The 17476-nt window shown below is 46.2% G+C and overlaps 1 protein-coding gene and 1 non-coding gene across 4 annotated transcripts in view; one reads left to right on the top strand and one right to left on the bottom strand.

Moving 5' to 3' along the window:
- Positions 1–16035, bottom strand: part of LOC144132292 (uncharacterized) — a 45392-nt gene extending 29357 nt beyond the window's left edge. The window contains exons 1-3 of one of the 3 annotated variants that reach the window (XR_013314759.1): positions 15621–15933; positions 15063–15225; positions 11643–12363 (exon numbers count right to left, since the gene is read on the bottom strand). The gene's annotated coding sequence lies outside the window, so the exon portion shown is untranslated. Of the gene's footprint in view, positions 1–11642; positions 12364–15062; positions 15226–15620 lie in introns of those variants that run through there. The other 2 variants (XR_013314760.1, XM_077664602.1) reach the window with 2 other exon arrangements.
- A 104-nt stretch (positions 16036–16139) lies between these two features.
- Positions 16140–16223, top strand: TRNAL-UAA (transfer RNA leucine (anticodon UAA)). The gene has a single exon. It is a non-coding gene; the product is annotated as a tRNA-Leu (tRNA).
- The last annotated feature ends 1253 nt before the right edge of the window (positions 16224–17476 follow it).

Genomic DNA, 17476 nt, shown 5'->3' with positions numbered 1-17476 from the left:
GGGATTGTTTGGATAATCGCACGTTGGAAGTCACCAGGACCACGAGGATACCAAGTTTTCCGAAAAGTGAGTCCGCATTTCCAAGAAATCACGCATTTACTTCGAGGCTAGAGCTAAGCCTAACCCGGGCGCCAACTCTGGCGCAAGGCTCCGGCAGGTGCGGCGCAGGAGCAGCAGCGACAACCGCGGCGGAAAGGTGCAGCTGCGCGACGCAGCGGCGCCCCTAGCGGGAAGAGCGGCAAGCGCCGTCGGCGCGTCACCCGCCCGCGAAAATTTGAATCTACGCAACCATGCAAGTGGTCGAGGGCCGCGCAGTGGACCCGCAGGAGTTCACCGTACCAGGCCAATGGTTCCAATGCAAGGGAAAGAAATATGTTCCACTGGAGAAGAGCAAGAAAGAAATTTAGACCGAGCAATACAGGCTCAAGCAAGCCCGGAGAAGATTGGCGGCCATGTCGGTCGAAAAACAACAGACTAGAATACCAGAGGGAGCTGACAAGATCATCATCCGCCGTAGCGGAGGACTCGACAAGCTCCTCAAACACAGAATCGCATACCTGACCAAAGTCATCATAGCGTCAGTGGGTATAAATACTAACGAAGTAGGCGAGGAAGACGTTGTTATTCCCAACACGAAACAACATTCAATCCTCATCGCCACCACGAGCGGAGAGAGAAAACTGAAATACACCAGCATGAGCCGAATCAAACTTGGAGAAGAAGAAATCGTGGTTTTCGCCTATGTGGCCACGCCAGATGACTGCGGCAAGGGGGTGGTACACGGCGTCGATGGAGAATTCACGCAAGAAGGCATCATGACAATGCTAAGACACAAGGCGAACCCCGAAATCATCGGGGCCAGAAGATTAGGAAAGGACTCCACGTCAATACTAATTCTTTTCAAAGAAAGCTGAGTACCAAGGACGGTCATCCTAGGATGGGCCTCACACAGATGCTACCTATACCGGAAGAAATATGAAGTCTGCAAGGCCTGTGGCCGACTCGGTCACAGGATCGACGTATGTCCGGACCCAAAAAACGTCAAATGCCGTGGCTGCGGGCAGGAGAACCCTCCCGAAAACCACTCCTGCACGCCGAAATGCCAACTCTGCGGCAGAGACTACATACTCGGAGACAGCAAATGCAAGCTAATACATCGTACACCGTATGAAGCCAAGAAAAGATACTGGGAGAAGAAAATGAGAGAAGAGGAGGCCACGGCAGGAGCCAGTGACCGATCGCAACAGTCACGGGTGCACCAGAGCCGCCTGCGCACTAAACCAGGCAGCGAGGGGAGCGGCTATACAGTTCGAGACAACTTCTTTCCGAGGCTGGGAGGAGAACGACAAACTTCCCGGGGACGGAGCACCTCCAAAGGAAGAAACAGATCCAGGGGACATTCGAGCTCGAGAGACCGGACCTCCAGCCGGACCCGGGGAGGATCAACGGCCTGGGGCGGCGAAAGCAAAAGGGTGAGTTTCGCGAGCAGGGTCTCCCAGAGCGATGGCAACAATAATAAGAAAGATGAGGAAATAGAAAAACTAATGAATATCGTTAAAAACGAGTGATACGATCTCCAGCCTTAAGAGGGAGGTACAAAATCTAAAAACGGCCCTAACTACGGCAGAGGCTAAGCCAACGGCAGTTGTCAGCACTCCCCAAACAGGTACACCATCCCTGGTAGCACCTAAAGCAAAAACCGCACTAAATAACAGCCAGGAGAGCGAAAGTGACATGGTGGTCGAGGATGCCGTCCCGCCCCCATCCAAGCGCAGAATCAGGGAAGAGAGCAACTCAGACCTGACTGCGGACGAAAAGCTAAACAAACTAGGAGCAAAATGGACAAATTTAAAAACTTTCGCAAAGGAAAGGGATAGCAAACTAGAGGATTTTGTTCACCAAATCCAGAACCAAATGCAGAACAATTTCCGTTTAATAACTGAGGCACTTCAGCAGCTGAAGGGGGAAAATGCCGTCATACATGCACGGCTCGCTACAGTTGAGGAGAGCATCACCAAGCTTAGCAATGGACAGGTCGCCCAGTAGTACCCAAATTTGGCAGTGGAACTGTCGCGGCTACCGACGCAAGCGGCCGGTGCTACAAAGCGCCTTGTCGATGCTCGAGACAGCCCCGCTAGCAGTTGCGCTGCAAGAGACCGGCGGTCCGGCTAAACTGCAGGGTTATCAGGTTTTCCATAGCAGCAGGGGAGACAAATCAAGGGCATCAACATTAGTCAAGAGAAACGTAGCAACAATAGAGCACGATCTAGAAGAAAAGGTAATCGAAAACGTTTTCGTGGAAATTTTAACAGGAAAGAAGCGAGAATCAAACATTTTTCTCTTAAACATATACAGCCCACCCAAACAGAGGAAGGTTAGGTTTCGGGCGGTAATTAACAAAGCACTTAAAATAGCAGAAAACCAAGCCTTAGTCATAGTAAGCGACTTCAACGCCCATCACCCGGAATGGGGGTACCCGAAAGAAGACCCAAAAGGGAGACAATTATGGGAGGATATACACAACCTGGGACTTACGATACTAACAGATCCGGAGCACCCCACACGAGCTGGAAATAGCGTCAGCATGGACACTTCACCGGATTTAACCCTCGTCAGAAACGTAGGAACGGCGAAATGGATTAACACGGAACAGAACTTAGGCAGCGATCACTCTGTCATAGCAACAGAGATAAGAACCAAGAACAAGCAAATAGGCAACAAACTCCTACGAAGATCACAGAGTGGGACCACTTTAGGGAGCTCAGAGGAAACAGAGACGAGACAGTCATAAATAACATCGGAGACTGGTGCGAAGCAGTTAAGGAGGATGCCAGAAAGGTAACCAAAACGCTAGACGGGGAGAAAGCTCCCGAGATAGCGGACAGCCGACTCCTACACATGTGGGAAGCCAAACAAGGCATGGAGCGCCGACTAAAGAAACGGCAGGAACAACCGCAATCTCAAAAGAAGATTGGCGCGGCATAATAAAGAAATAGAGGATTACGCCTTTAAACTGTGCGAACAAAATTGGAATAGCAAATGCGACGAAATGGAGAGGAGCATGAATCTCCCCCAGACGTGTAACATTCTTAGGCATCTCATAGACCCACAAAAATCCAAAACGCAAGAGAAAGTTACAATGACCAAAGTTAGACACGCGTGTGGGGAATCCGATGACGAAAGCCTCATGCGCAAACTAGCTGAAACCTACATAGGAGACACAGACAAAAGTCGGCTTCCCGATTATGAAGGAGCCCCGAACGAGATCCTGGACGCGGCCATTACGGTAGCCGAGGTAAGGGCGGAAATAGACTGAAAACCAGATCGGCTCCTGGCCCTGACGGGATTACGAACACAATGTTAAGGAACCTCGACGACAACTCCATAAAGGCCCTCACAGATTACATGCAGGAGTGCTTGGAGAAGGGCGAGATTCCCCCGCAATGAAAAACGGCCACCGTGGTCCTAATACCTAAGCCCGGGAAGCAGCCGCAGATAGGGAACCTTCGACCTATATCCCTCACATCGTGCGTAGGGAAACTAATAAAGCATGTCGTCCAGACCAGAATATTGAACTACATGGAAAAGAATAGGAAGTGGCCATATGAGATATATGGGTTCCGACCCCATCTCAGCACACAAGATGTCATGCTGCGACTAAAACAGGATATCATTGACTCCAGAACCAGGGACGCAAAGGTTATCCTATGTCTCGATCTCAAAAAAACATTTGATAATGTTAAACATGAGGCAATATTGAAAGGACTCAGCCACGCCGGAGTAGGCTACAAAACCTATCGCTACATAAGAGACTTCCTCACAGATAGAACTGCGAGCATAAGCTTCCAGGAGATTAAATCCGGGGAAATAAAGCTAGGAAGCAAGGGAACCCCTCAAGGGTCGGTGGTATCACCCATTCTCTTTAACATGGCCATGAGAGAACTCCCAGGCGAACTTGAAAAAATTGGCAACCCAAACTTAGAATATAGCCTGTACGCGGATGACATTAATCTATGGATCAACCGAGGAAGTGATGCAGAGATTAATCAAACCCTACAGGCAGCTGCCAATATAATTTCAACGTATGCAGAAGAACGGGGCTTAGAATGCTCGCCCGAAAAATCTGAAATATTCATATATAACGATAAGGCTCTGAGGAACAAACCACCCTCGGAAATTCAAATTTCTGTAGGAGGAAAGGAAGTATCCAAAGTGGACATAATCAGAATCCTAGGCCTTCATATGCAGTCGAACGGGAGAAACACGATAACCATCAAAAAGCTTGAGAGCCACGTGATGCAGACCCTCAATCTCATCAAACGTGTCTCGAGCAAAAGAGGCGGTCTTAAAGAAAAAAAAACCTACTTAGGCTCATACACGCTTTTATAATAAGTAGAATCAGCTACGCCACGCTGTACCTAAATCTCAAAGCAGCAGAGAGGAACAAAATCGACGCTCTCATAAGGAAGTGCGTCAAGAAAGCTCTAGGCCTGCCCATGTGCACATCCTCAGAAAAACTCCTAGCACTGGGCATACACAACACGCTTACAGAGCTCGCAGAAGCAGTCCAGACATCACAGCTAGAGAGACTCAGCACAACACATGCGGGCAGAGCCACACTAGCCAAAGTCGGACTCCAAACAGACAGAGGGAGGATATCGACATGGAGATTAGGAGCAATCTCAGGATTCCCCCCTTACCCAAGAACATGCACACAGAAATGAACAAGGAAAGAAGACAAAAGTGGGCAGAGGTGATAGAACGCATCTATGGTGACAAACCTCAGGAGGAGGTTGCCTACGTAGATGCAGCGGGCGATAGACATAGTCAGTACACGACCGTCGCGGTAGTGAACGGAGCGGGTAGCCCCATCACGGTCGCAACTATCCTAGGGACAAACACCGAGACGGCGGAGGAGGTCGCAATAGCACTAGCTTGCGTCGGTTCCAAAGCTAAATACATCATAAGCGACCATGATTGAACTGCGCAAAAGAAACGGGGACCAAGAAGAAACACGTACACACAAAGCGCTGTGTGTGTGTACGTGTTTCTTCTTGGTCCCCGTTTCTTTCGCGCAGTTCAATCATGAACGAAATCCACCAACTAGCCCGCCTCAAAACCCTTCTTGAATCATAAGCGACAGCAAAGCTGCAGTCCAAAATTTTAGTAGAGGGAGAGTCTCTCCCCTCGCCGCCAAAATTTTAAGACAAGTGACATTGAATAGAACAATCAACATAATCTGGACCCCCGCGCACGAATCTGTCCGTGGCAACGAGGCGGCCACGAGGTAGCTCGAGATCTCTACCACCGACCTGCACAAGACGGGCCACCGTTCGCAGATCACGGGAGAGAAGGGAGACTAATCTCCTGTCAGGAAGTTACAGAATATTATAGACAACATCGCAGGTACTTTCCCCCACCTAGCAAAGCACTCAACAATCAACAGGCGGTGGCGTGGAGGCGTCTACAAACAGATGTCTACCCACACCCAATTCTAAGCAAACATATCATTCCAGAAATAGAGGACGATAAATGCAAGAAGTGCGGGGCGAGAGGGACCCTCGACCACATAATATGGGAGTGTAGCCAATCCCCAGGCACGGCAAAGAACATTAATAGTAGAGATACCTGGGAGACCTTGCTCCGGAGCACGGATCCTGAGCTCCAGCTCACCGCCGTCCGACTGGCTGAAAAGGCCGCCTGGATACAAGAGATCCTGGCCAGCATCTGACGCGACTACCCCATGCGGTGGGATCTCTCCTGATCCTCCTCCCTCAACTGAGGGTATGGGACAGGGGAGGTCTGGATGAGGTGGTCTCATTCTGTTGGACAATAGAGGTTTTTCACTCACTACTTTGGTTTTCTGCATGTTAGTTTTTAGACCCAGTATTCTGCTCTGCCTGTCTAACTCATTGATCATGATTTGCAGTTCACCTCCTGAGTGACTCAAGAAGGCAATGTCATCAGCGAATCGCAGGTTATTTAGGTATTCTCCATTTACTCTTATTCCCAACTGTTCCCAATTCAGGCCTCGGAATATCTCCTGTAAACAGGTGGTGAATAGCATTGGCGAGATCGTGTCTCCTTGCCTGACGCCCTTACCTTATTGGAATTTTATTGCTGACTTTATGGAGGACTATAGTAGCTGTTAGTTGCCATATATATCTTCCAGTATTTTGACATAAGGTTCTTCTACCCCCTGATTACGCAATGCCTGTATGACTGCTGAGGTTTCCACTGAGTCGAAAGCTTTCTGGTAATCAATGAAGGCTATATATAGGGGTCAGTTATATTCTGCGCATTTCTCTATCACCTGATTGACAGTGTGAATATGATCTATTATGGAATATCCTTCATCATCATTTGGTTGATTGCCGCCGCGGTGGCTGAGTGGTTATGGCGCTCGGCTGCTGGCCCGAAAGACGCGGGTTCGATCCCGGCCGCGATGGTCGAATTTCGATGGAGGCGAAATTCTAGAGGCCCGTATACTGTGCGATGTCAGTGCACGTTAAAGAACACCAGGTGGTCGAAATTTCCGGGGAGCCCTTCACTACGGCGTCCCTCATAGCCCGAGTCGCTTTGGGACGTTAAACCCTATAAACCAAACCAATCATTTGGTTGATTAAACTCTAAGGCTGCCCTGACTCTATTAGCAATTACCTTAGTAAATACCTTATAGGCAACGGATATTAAGCTGATTGGTCTGTAATTTCTCAAGTCCTTGGCATCTCCTTTCTTAGGAATTAAGATAATCTTTGCATTCTTTCAACCTTCTGCTACAGTCGAGGTCATAAAGCATTGCATATGCAGGGTGGTTAGTTTTTCTAGCACGATCTCCCTCCATCCTTCAACAGATCTGCTGTTACCTGATCCTCACCAGCTGCTTTTCCACTTGCATTGCTCCTATCGCTTTCTTTACTTCCTCTTTCGTTACTAGCGGGATGAGGCATTGCTGTGCGCTATTGCCTCTCTCATTAACGTTCTGATTACATTGGCTACTGTACAGATTTTTGTGTAACTCTTCGCCTAATTTAACTCTCTTATCCATATTGCTAATGACATTGCCCTCCTTCTCTCTTAACGCATACATCTGGTTTTTACCTATGCCTAGTTTCCTCTTCACCACGTTTAGGCTACCTCCGTTCATTAGAGCATGCTCGATTCTCTCCGCATTAAACTTTCTTATGTCGGCTGCCTTGCGCTTGTTTATTAATTTCGATTGCTCTGCTAGATCTATTCTGTCTGTAGAGTTAGACGCATTTATGCTTTGGCGTTTCTTAATCAGATCTTTCGTCACCTGAGATAGCTTGCTGGCATCCTGTCGAACAGTCTTACCGCCTACTTCAACTGCGCACTCTGTAATGATAGCTGTCAGATTATCGTTCACTGTATGAACATCAAGATCGTCTTCCTCATTTAAAGCCGAATATCTGTTCTGCAGCGATATCCTGAACTCCTGTACTTTCCCTCTTACCGCTAACTAGTTAATGGACTTCTTCTTTACTAGCTTCTTCCGGTCCCTTTTCAAGTCTAAGCTAATTCGAGACCTTACCATTCTGTGCTTGCTACAGCGCACCTTTCCGAGGACGGCCACATCCTGAACGATGGGCATAGTATAAAGTCGATTTCATTTTTAGTCTCACCATTGACACTCTTCCATGTCCACGTCCTGTTCTCTCTTTTGTGGAAGAAGGTATTCATGATCCGTAAATTAATTCTATGTGCTAATTCGACTAATAGCTCTCCCCTGCTATTTCTAGAACCCATCCCATAGTCTCCTACTACGTGGTCGCCAGCCTGCTTCTTTCCCACTTTCGCATTGAAGTCGCCCATCAGTACAGTGTAGTGCGATTTCACTTTATTCATTGCAGATTCCACATCTTCATAGAAGCTCTCAACGGTCTGGTCATCATGGCTGGATACAGGCGCGCAGGCCAGCACCACTTTCAGCTTGTACCTCCTATTGAGCCCAATTACGATTGCTGCCACCCTCTCGTTAATACTATAGAGCTCCTCTACGTTGCCAGCTATATCCTGATTAATCAGGAATCCCACCCCTAGTTCTTGTCTATCCGCTAATCCGCGATAGCACGATGCGCCCGTCCTTTAGTACTGTATACGCCTCACCTGTCCTCCTAGCTTCACTAAGCCCTATGACATCCCATTTAATTCCCGCTAGTTCCTCTAACAGCACTGCTAGGCTAGCCTCACTAGATAGAGTCTTAGCATTAAACGTTGCCAGGTTCTGATTCCAATGGCTGCCTGTCCGGAGCCAGAAATTCTTAGCACCCTCCGCTGCGTCACAGGTCTGACCGCCGCCGTGGTCAGTTGCTTCACAGCTGCTGAGGGCCGAGGGTTAATTGGTTTGTTCATAGAAAGTTCATGGTGGCCAAGTCCTGTTCTGGTGAGTGAGTGCGTTGTTGGTTCTGCTCACCGAGGTCAGGCTGCACCCCAGGCCTGGTTATGCAATTCCATCGACACGCGGATTTTTTTTTTAAACCTAGTGGAGAATTGCGTGGCATCAGGATTCGAGCGCCGGTCCTCTTGCACGTGAGGCGGGCGCTCTACCTCTACGCCATTGCTGCATCTAGTAAGGTCTCTAGTAAGAGCTGTGAACATCAGCACATTTATGGACTGGAAGTGCCTTCCAGTTGTCCAGCAGCATGGCACTGTGCGATGACTACAAAAAGACATACAGTTAAACCTGGGTGTAATGAACCTCCACACAGCAAATTCCTCGATGCTGCGAAGTTTGTTAATCCCCCCCAACGACGCTGCCACTGAAGAGTGTGCATTTGAGACCTCCATGTAATGAAGGTGTTGCAGCAGTTGACCTTGATGCAACGAACATGCTGCGCCGAATACCTATTAGCTAGTGCTGAGTTACTCAAAATTTGGCAGACCCACGCGAAGGTTTCATGATGATAAAGCACGAAGTGACATGAGAGGAACGCATTTCGCAACGAGCGACCGCATTTCACAATGCACCATTCTCCAGCACAGCCAACGCATCTCCAGCGCTTACTGTTTTGGAACAGCATACCACGTGATATTACAACAGTTCAAGCTCAAAAACAGCGGAAAATAATGGGTTGTAATAAAAAATAAACGACTCGAGCAGTGCGCATCCATTGCCCCGCGCGTGATTCCGCCGCCGGTAGTTGTTGGGAGAGGGACGGCAAGCGCTGTCGCCACAAGGCGGAGTCCATTTTCTAGGGGCAACACATAGGCCGACAGCGGTAACATATGCATGCCGCGGTTCCTCTGCCTCTTCCGCCCACCCCACTCGTGGCGGCATTGCAGTAAAGATGATTTCACTCATACTTATTTCTTATTTTAGTTCCCGTTCTGCATTGCCCTTTTCGAGTCTTTCGCGAAAACTGCATATAATGAAAAGATGAATGTAATGAAAAAACTGAGTTTTTTCAGTTTTGTTATCTGTACAACAATGTTGTAGTTTGTGTTGTGTAGTTGTATAGGTTATTAGCATATGAAGCAACAAAAGTCTGTGTGAGAAAGACACCCACGAGGACAAGAGGGCAGCCGTGTATGTGCACCAGATGCTAGAAAGGTCCTGAAATTCAACAGGAAAGAGGGTCTCTGACCGAAAATTTCTTGCAGTGAAGTCACGGATATCTTCTAAGAAAAAAAAAAGTTTTTTTTCTTCTGGGGTTTCAAATTCAAAACCTAACTTCTCAAGATCTCTAATAGGCAGTGGATATTTTTAGCTTGTTACATACCTTGATATCAAGGGAAACCAATGCCATGCATTTTAACAAGTTCCCTGTAGCAAAATTTCTTCAAATTTATAGTCAGAAAACTTGCACGTGTAATGCACAAGAACTTGATTTACATTAAATGGCATGTTTGGTCGACGTGGACCAGTGGTTATGGTACTACTCTGCTGACTCAAAAGACTCTTGCAGTCACATTTCAGTGGAGGCCCATGTACTATGCATTGGCAGTACATGTTAAAGAACCTGTTACGAGCATGTTCGGCCTATGCTGAGAAGTGTACTGGCTCGGCGGTCGGCGTCAACGGCTAAACTCCGAAGAAGACAAACGCAGGCAGGTAGTACACCACATTCCACTGTGCAAAACAGCACATGCACTGCTCATGCTGTGCCTTTTTATTCCCACAAGATCGTGGCGCTGCCTCTGGGTGGCACCACGTGAAACAACTGTGTGAAAACGAAACTGCAACAGAACTCCAGGTGGTCGAAATTGTCCGGGGCCCTCCACTACTGCGTCCCTCTTAGCCTGAGTCACTTTGGGACGTTAAAGCCCACAATGCCATAATCCCAATTGACATGTTTGGAACGAGTGCAGAAAATGTGTGTTCCCTGAAGATTTGATAGTTATGATTTCATTAACACATTCACTGCATCGTGGGTCAGTGGCGGGCCACGGCATGTATTCAATTTGTGCAATAGAAATACTGACTGGCGCGATGAACCCGTGGAACCTGGTAACCAGGCTTTTTAAAGAGCCTGTGAAAACACATGGCAGGTTGGTATTGCAATATATTATCAGTTCCAATAAGTTGGCTTTGCCTGAGGATCACTGGGGGGTCACGCCCCACCCAAAAAAATTTCGTGGTGACCCACTGGTGGGGCAAGATGCACAGGGGTTAGGGCTCAGAAAATCACTGCCGCAGTCAACGTGTTAATAAAAAACGTTCAGTCTGAGACCCACTTCCCCTACATTGACCACATGGTAAACATGCAATACCGAGATCCACTTATACTTTTCGTGTGTCCAGCCTGCAGAATGGAAAAGTGGGTGAAGGCTGTGCATTCTGAGCAGTGCGGAGAGACATAGCAAAGGGTGACATAAAGCACTTTGCTTTATGCATGCCTGCATGAGCCGTCCTTCATATACTTATAAAAGCTTGGGGCCTTCTTAATCGCATTCTTAAAGAAAATGCGATAGCATTTAGGTTGCCTGCTATGGTGTCTACAATGAACAATGAGCGCCCGACGTTCTTCTAGTGATTTTCCTGCCACTGTCCTTATACGGTATGCATGATTCATCACCTTCTAGAATGTTGAAGTACCTTCCATTGGATTACCACGAACTAATCCAACCCACTAATCCACCTTAATCTATTTTCTCCGGTGGGCCTATTCATGAAATTTTAAATGCCCTCAGATTTTTCAAATACGGCGGCGCCCTATGATTGGTCCACTGGTAGTGAAAACTCTCTTAACCAATCGGGGAATTTTGCGACTGACAAGTCGGAAATTTTTTGTGAGATGACAACCTAAATGGTATTGCATTAAAAGACAGTGTTCCTTGCAGCCCCCTTGTCTGTTCAAACTGTTTGGAATGCACACAAATAAAAAGAAACAGGGCTCAACACCCCTACTTGTGAGTGTTGTGCCCAGAGTACTATTTTTCTATTTTGCAGTGCCACCCAAGGAGCTGGGCTAATAAAACTGGGGCCGAATTACGGAAAGATTGTAAATGAGATCTAAGTTTGTGACAGTTACCTAAAAAATGACGAGACGATGAGACGTTACCGCTTGACGCACTGATGAATCAGCCAATTATAGCAAGGTGGTGCCTTGGAAGCATTTATTTGTGCAGAAAGGGACCATCTGCTAAATTTTTGCAAATTGACTCTTGAAAAATGCAGCAAATCGGGTAAGGAATGTTTTATTTTGCCAAGAAAGCTGTGTTTGAAGCTGAAAAATACGAAGCAAAACAAGAAGTAACCAAAGTTTTGCTATTGAATTTGCTGGTAGGTAATTTCTGCTGCCTCGAGGTTGCGTTGATGGTGGAACATGTTGGGCTGCAAACGAACAGCTGATTTCATGCCTAGTTATTGTTTTTTTACATGTCTCCTAACAGCAAATTAAATGCATCTTTGTGCATCCTTTTTCGCTGTTGCTCGCGCTGGCACAACTGCCTTAGTTGCATCACCATGTATGCTGCCACCATTTTCAGTCACAAACAGAATGCACCTCCTCAAAAGCAATCACAAAAAAAAAATTTGCGCCAGCATAATTAGGTGTGCAATGTCACCACTCTTGCATGAGGCAAAAAAACGTGTGACCAATAGGCTAACTGATCTTTTTGTAACAGGTTTGTGATTTTATCATTGTTATTTGGCCCCTGTTGTGAAAGAAAGAGGGTTTAATAATTTCCCAGCCAGTTTTGACCATACTTTTCCTCAAAAAAAAGTTTTTTCAAGCAGCAGATCATGAAGTCATGCAAGACCAGTGTTGGATGCCTGCTGATGTCTGCAGGGTCTTCACTGCAGGCGGGCGTTTGTGCATGTAGCAGCTCTCGTTGGATGCTTCTCTTGCAGGTGGTGTTTGTTGTATTTGAAATCATAGTTCTTTGATTGTAAGCTGAAAACTAGAAATAAAAACAATCAGGTTCCCATATATGCATACTTTACTGTTTTATGCCAAAAGGCATTGATGCTCAGACTAAAATAAATTGTACTTTGTTGGTTGTGGATGCTCATTGTGAGGGTGGGTGCACTCATCTGTGTCATTTTCTACCTTTGCCTGTTTTGCGCTGTACCACCCTTCAACGAACTATTATTACCAACTTGCCCAGCTATCCATCCTTGTTTATAAATTGTTCTGGTTCATTATATGTGTTCGAATGTTTTTAAGGTCACGCTCAGCTATGCCAGAGTTGGCATAGCCCAACTGAACCCAGGAAGGAAACAATGGTCTAGCTGAGCCACAACACGTGATGGCAACAAACAACGGGAAAGGCAACCCTTGTGTTGCTCTAGTTTTCTGTGAAAATAACTAGCCTCTGCTATCCTGTCCCCTTTCTTGTCCCTGTCCAAGTTCCATTGCTGTGTGCTGGTAGGCCCTATTGAGTCACTGTTGAGGAGGTAACTTTCAGTCAGCCCTATTGCCATTTGAGGTATGAGAAACGCTTTTCTTCCTACTTAAGTGGCGAATTCAAAACCCTCCAACTCAAGTTCTGTGATAGGAAGGGTTATAATTTCTTAAAAGCTCGCAACAAAAACTTTACATAGCACATTATGTAGTGCACAAGGACTTAGTTTACATGGAATAAATGTGACGTTCGGAATCAGCACACAATAATCCTAGTCTTCTGCAGATTTTGCAATTGTGACCCTCTATTCTCTTTAAGTGGATGCAACAGAAGACTGCCCAGACATCCCACTTTTATTCCTGACACCTTGTGTGTCTGTCTCAAAGAAGCTTTCCACATAGTAGCATTCTGTTGCCATGCAAGTGTCGTGCAGCTTTTACACAGTTGCATAAGCAGCCCCAAACTTAAAAAGAAAGGCATCGATAGACGCAACATGGGAGCATGACATCACTGCAGATATGGGCTTATGCAAGTCACTTATCAGGCACATATATTTCTGCACAAATTTTCGTGCAGTGGCAATTTTCCTCTTCCATGTGCACCTAGAACTGTCCTAGTCTGTGCAGGCTGAACTTGCAGCAACTTTTCCTGCCCCAAATAACTTTATGAGACGAGCTCTTTTGTCATGTCCTGGGAAGTTTGATCAGCCATCAGTAATACACATGTATGTTGTTGCTTTGCTCATGCACTTTTGTACCAAATGGTTCCATCAGTAAACCTGAAGCAACACTAAACTGAGATGGAAAATCCTTTTGGAAATCATGCCCTTGCTGCATCCCAGGTATATATGGGGAAACTGATCAGGCCACTTCCAACTGTAAGCCTTGTGTTTGCCAAGATTTGATATCTTTTCTTCCCCAGTTTTTCAGGAAGGCTGTCTATGAAGGATGCTAAGTATGCCTTATTTTTGTGCTAACACATCAATAGATTGAGAAAAAAGCATTTCACTTTTTGTGCAGAGCCATCAGTGCTACACCAGTGCCGTGTTTCTCCTTTCATACTGATGTGGAACTCTTGTGCAAGTGAACATGGCTCAATAGAAGCCACACTCGAGCAAACTTGGCTGGACATTCTCTGCCCTCTGTATTCATCAAACAAACCTTGCTCATTTGATTGAGACCGGAACCTGTCTTAGATGGATGCAGAAATTTTGACTCGCACAAGCTCCACTGAACGTTGATGCTTGTTCCAATATCTTCCCATGCTGGTCCCTAGTCCAGATTACTGACCTTTACCACTGAACAACCACAAACAATGGGCAGACCAGCATTGCATCCGATGTACAGATTACTGGCCCACCAATTAAAGGCAACCTTGCAGAATGTACATTGTTGTTCAATCCTACGTACAATACATTTCCATGCTACCCCTTGTCCTCGGAGCAGCATTTCAAACTATGTTACAAAATAAGATACAACAAAACCTTCCTGTATGATGGAACTTCCAGTATTGTTTTATATATTGATAGCCAGGGATAAGTGGGTCCAAGGCTTTGCAGGTATGTATGTGTGTGAACACAAAGGTCAATAAGCAGATAATGGTGTCGCACTTTCAGAACTTGTACACATTGGCTATTCATTAGCACTACTTGGTTAAAATAACTGGTTACCAGGAAAGGAAACTTGCAGTATTAACAAGAGGCACAGCAGGGAAACAAACTAGGACAGCAAAAGGAGATCTGTAAATCTTGTTGCCGGGCTAGTTGGTTCGTGCCTAATAAAGGTAGTTTTACAGCGCCGAAAGCTGGACAAACACGCAGGTGGATAATGTGCAGGGCAGGCACCGTACTCCAACTAGATTGATAGTCGCGAATGAGCAACAAAGACTGCTCATGATCCAAAAGTTAGATTATGAAAAAACGATCACTTTTACTTTGGTCAGCAAGCGCTTGATCCTTGCTTTGGCTACAACCCCTGTCTAACCAAACCCAACAGACTCCTTTCACCACTGTAAAGATTCCGAGGTGTCAGTGATGTAAGCAGAGCCCACTCTTTTGATGAAAAATGATGAAACGTGTGTTCTTGCTCCCGCTTTAGCAATCCTATCTGTGTCAATCTTGGCTCACAGATTTGTTTTAAATCACAAGATCGGTAGTGGGCGGGCAGATGACTGTTCTCTTGCTCGATTATTCACACATCGGCCAACCTTTCCATACTTAGAGGATTTCGGAAATCACTCTGGTGGCAAGTACTTACGGTGGAAACATGGTTTTCCTTCCTCCATGGGTGGAAACGACTGAACAGGACGCATGCGCTTCTTCTCTCCTTCGTTTCCATCAACGTGGACCAACCCCGGACGTACGGCTCGAGTGCTTCTTGGAGCAGCCATTTTGTTATCCAGAAATTGGCCGCATGTTACCTGCATGCGCTCGATCGAGCGATGGGCGAAAGGAAAAAAAAACACTTAATGGCTATCTCATGCTTACTTTCGGCATAAGCGAATGGGCAGTGCTGTTGCCATTATTTTCAGCGGGCAAAATAAAGCGTACCTTTCGAGCTGCAACTAGCGGAAGAAAACTGTTTTATGTTGGAGGTATAGAAACAAAGTGATTGTTGCAAATTCAAGCTAGCTGGTAGTTGAGCAAACAAGGTTTCACGAAACAAATAAGGGGCGTTCACAAACGTGGGCTAACTGAAGCCAACGTTGCTTAAGCCGGAAGCGCCTAAACTAGAGTGGCACGGAACTTCAGTTACCTCAATTTTTAACACTGCAGGCAAAAAGACAGTTGCTTTTATGGAAGCGCCTCATCATACCTTGATAAACGATTATTCCTGTAATGTGTTCGATGTTCACGGCACCCGTCACATTGCACAGGACAGCACCTCATTAGAAATGTTCAACCATAGAGAAACATTTGGTCATAGAGGAGGGTATGATATCGTTCGACCGCAAAGCAAGCACTAGCAAAGCATAATCGCTGCTTCGGTACGCATCCGTTCACGTTCTTTTGCCCCAAGCTAGTCACCCAGTACTGCGCGTCCTCTGCGGCGGTCTTCGACGTCAAATGCAGCTTGGCTAGTAGTACGCCCTGTTGCAGCTGCCGGCGTTAAGCCCTTTTGCAGCTGTGTGCCTTTGGCTGCCGAGCTGTTGTGTGTAGCTGTGCCTCCAATAAAAACGGCAGAGCATGACTTCAGCAGTGAAATTTGCGGAATAAAGCCGCCTGAAATGGTTGCAAATTATGTAAGTACTTACAGCAAAACTGCAAGTAAAAAGCACTATGGAGATGTAAATTTGCATTTATAATATTCTCTGAAACAACTACTGCCGTTCCTGTCAGGATGGCCGAGTGGTCTAAGGCGCCAGATTTAAGCTCTGGTCCTCGTAAGAGGGCGTGGGTTCGAACCCCACTTCTGACATATTTTTTTTCCTCATTTTTTTTTTTTTTTTAAATGCTAGCACAGGTGCTTTAACCGAGGCATGAACTGATCCACATGTCTTGCGAGTTGCTTCTCGTCACTCCATGCTGACGTCCGCGCAGTTGCGTCCTTCAGTGAACGCGTAGCGCACGGAAGACATACGAACCCACGTAATCATGCGCGCTTGTTCTGGATGAATAATTAAATGCTATCATTTGAGAAATATGAATCAGCTGGTCCAGGTTTCCACGGCTACGCGCAGTGAACTGGGGAGAAGCACAAGGGTCATTCCACGCCAAACGTCCCACCCACTGAGCACAGAATATATAGATGTCCTGAACTGTCTGTAATGGTCATAGACATCTTGGGCTACAAAATATATCTACAAGACGCTGTTTGATACTTGTCTAGAAGATATTGAGCCAAGATGTCCAGAAGCTGTCTTAGGAAGTATTTTTAAGCTTTCAGCAGCTACGCAAGACGCTTACTAATCCGCTTAAGCAAGTTGTCTTCAAGGCATTCTGCTTCAGAAGCCTGGAGGCTTCCTCACGAGACGTTTTACGGCTTGACTTATACATAGCTTCAGTGCAATATTTACGTTTAAATAGGAAACACCTAGAGAGGCACGTGGCCATCAGAAACATGACAATAGAAAAGAGTTCAATTCACATCTTACCAATTAACATATACACGCATGCATGACTGCATATGGCAGGAATATTTTATTGCCCCGTACATGCTATTCCGATTCCTGCGGCATATGCGTGACAACTGCCTGCCCAGTGAGCCCCAACCAATCTACTAAACAGATATATATGTGTTTTTCCAAGATGAACAAACAATCTTAATAAGGCATCTCAAATGACCTCTGAGACAGGTATTGGATATTTCTTAGACGTCTTGACGAAGAAATCTTGCAGATGATTACAAGGCGATTCTAGGCATTTTGAAACACTCTGTAGACACCTTCTAGCTCAGCTAATGCTCCCACTTTTTTTGAGCTACAAGACATTTTGCAAGACTTCTTGTAGATATCTCAAAGACAAATTCTAGAGGTGTACACTGGCTTGAGTGACAGCCTACAGCAGGAAACATGTATGACAATCAGAATTCTCAAGAACTCATTTTGAGCTATCCCCGAAAGTGAGCGTGGCCGCTCACTAAGCACGGTACGTCTTATAATTAGACTCCAAAATCTAATAGTGATGTTTCAGTAAAAGTTGAGACATCTTTCACAGACGTCTAAAGTACAT

Source organism: Amblyomma americanum, chromosome 5, assembly GCF_052857255.1.
Source record: "Amblyomma americanum isolate KBUSLIRL-KWMA chromosome 5, ASM5285725v1, whole genome shotgun sequence".
Lineage (NCBI taxonomy): Eukaryota > Metazoa > Arthropoda > Arachnida > Ixodida > Ixodidae > Amblyomma > Amblyomma americanum.
Note: the sequence above shows the minus strand (reverse complement) of the source record. Positions and strands in the feature narration are given on the sequence as shown.